Source organism: Sinocyclocheilus rhinocerous, unplaced genomic scaffold (genome assembly GCF_001515625.1).
Source record: "Sinocyclocheilus rhinocerous isolate Xijiao unplaced genomic scaffold, SAMN03320098_v1.1 scaffold3004, whole genome shotgun sequence".
NCBI classification, from domain to species: domain Eukaryota; kingdom Metazoa; phylum Chordata; class Actinopteri; order Cypriniformes; family Cyprinidae; genus Sinocyclocheilus; species Sinocyclocheilus rhinocerous.
In genome coordinates this window covers 136,554-139,181 of record NW_015645532.1, presented here as the reverse complement: position 1 = coordinate 139,181, position 2,628 = coordinate 136,554, and positions in this window count along the sequence as shown.

Genomic DNA, 2,628 nt, shown 5'->3' with positions numbered 1-2,628 from the left:
TGTAGATTTTTAATGCCCTGACAGGACAGAGCAGATTTAGCTCCTGGTCCTCCTGCAAGGGGGGGAGCGCAGAGAGCGTGATTACCTGTGCTCTGAATGGAGTAGAGAGCACCTTAGGTACGTAACCATGCCTAGGCTTCAGGACGACCTTGGAGTCGTTAGGCCCGAATTCAAGGCAGGAGGGGCTCACAGAGAGCGCCTGTAAATCTCCAACTTGCTTAAACCGATGCCAAATCCAACAGCAGAGCGGTCTTTAGCGACAGGGGTTGAATATCAGCGGATTGCAGCGGTTCAAAGGGGGGGCCTTTGAGCGCCCTCAGAACCGTAGACAGATCCCACATAGGGACCGTAGAAGGGCGAGAGGGGTTCAACCTCCGAGACCCTTTCAAAAATCGAACAACGAGGTTGTTCCTGCTGACCGATATCCCGTCTATAGGAGCATGAAAAGCTGCTATAGCCACCACATAGACACCTCTGGGAGGTTCATAGGCTCCCATCGAGAGGCCATAAGTGTAGGTCCCACAACTTGGGTTGTCATGTTCGCCTGAGAGAGGAGGTCCCATCTCAGGGGAATGGACCATGGAGCTGCCGTGAGCAAATCGTGGGCCAGCGCATCCCTTTCCTTCGAAAAATAGATTGGGCAGTGAGAGTTGTCTTCTGAGGCGAAGAGGTCGACCTCTGCCTTCCCGAAGATCTCCCATATTCTCCGAACCGTCTGGGGGTGAAGCATCCACTTGCCAGAGGGGACGTTGCTCCGAGATAGTATGTCTGTTCCCTGGTTCAGTTTGCCTGGTATGTGCACTGCTTTTAGGGAGCGCAAGTGGCAATGTGCCCACTCCAGTAGGCTCTTTGCCATCCTGAAGAGGTGTGGGGAGGAAAGGCCACCCTGGCGATTTATGTAGGAGTACTGGCGATGCAGAGGCCATAAGGCCCAGCATCCTCTGAAACACTCTGAGAGGAAGGGCCACAAGCCACAAGTCCAGCACCACCAGGCTGGCCATCGACCTCCCAATGGCCTGTGCAGTCGTCTTTGTGGCGCGCAGGGCCAAATCGGTGGCGCTGCGCAGCTCTCTGAACGCTGCAGAGTGTTCTGGCCCAGACTCATCCATGGCGCGAAGGAGCTTCACCTGGTATACTTGGAGCACCGCCATAGAGTGTAAGGCAGACGCAGCCTGGCGAGGTGTAAGCACCACCAGCGAGGGCTGAAGTCATTCGGCAGGGCTTCAATGGATGAGTGGCCTTTGCCTTCCATCCGATGGCAGCGGGGGAGCAGAGGTGTGCAGCCACCGCTTCGTCCAGAGGAGGCAACTTATCGTAGCCCTTCTGTGCAGCGCCGTCGACCGTAGTGAGGGCGGGAGAGACAGAGGAGCGTAAACGAGCTGAGTAGGGGGCGCGCCACGACTTCGTCAGCTCGTCGTGAACCTCTGGGAAGAAGGGCGCAGCTCGCTGAGGAGGGGTCTGGCGGCGTCCCGGCAGAAACCACTCGTCTAGGCGGCTGCGAGTGGGCTCTTCAGGCGAAGACCACTCCAATCCGAGCTCCTCGACGGCTTTTGATAGGACACGGATTAGCATTCACTGTGCCCGTCATCAGCGTGCAGTGGTGTCCTGCATGAGCCACAGCCGTGGCGCGACATTTGCAACAACGTCTTGAGAGGGGCTGCCTTGAGAGCGATGCGGGAACAGAGCTGCTTGAAGCGCCGATCTGATCCGGTGCTGCAAAGCGGCACGCTGATCAGGGTTCATTTCTGAAACAATGGCAGTGCAGATGCACTGCTGTGATTGAAAAAAGGCTTCAGTAAATCGGAGAAAAGGGGTTTCCCGTAGCGTCTTGCGACGCAGTACGAAGTGAAGTATCGAAAGGGAACACTATTCTGTGCTTTTTTTTCTTTCATGTTATTGGAAGGCAAATCTGAATGATGCACTATTTCATCCTCACCTTATCTTATTCCAGAAAAGTCACTCACCCAGGGTGCGAACTACGGGGGAGCTAGGGGGAGCGCGGCTCCCCTTAATAAGACATGGGCTCCCCTGAAAACGGGATTTGTGAAATTTTGGGGGGTCTCAAAAAATATTGACGATGTGTTATTTTGACGTGCAATTAATACACGAGTTTCACAATTTGAGTTGAATTACTGAAATAAATGAACTTTTCCATGACATTCTAATTTATTGAGATGCACCTGTATATCAGTGGCGTTCCGTCCATATAAGCTGAGAATGTTACGCATATCCAGGCCATTTGAGAGAATAAGTTCACGGGATAATTCATATAAACATGATTATAAGTTGATCCCTTCTCATTTGAAATGTAACTTAAAGCTTAAAGAGTTAGGAATAAGTACGTACAATGATTTATTTTTCTGTAAATCTAAGTCAGTTGCGGTTGCTTCGGGGCGAGCGGATTCTCCGCAGCGTTCTCTCCTGCGCTCTGTAGCTGTGGCTCATTCGTCAGGATTGTAGCGCGTTCTCAGTGTTTGCTGGGCTGCGGCTGATTTCATGCGCGAGGTAAGCTGTCCACAAAGCGCTCGCCCAAGCGGAAAAATGCGCTGCTGCTGTCAGATCTCGATTGCAGAGAATCACATTGTGTTTGATGCAAAACCAACTCAACTAAATCAAAAGAAAAAAACA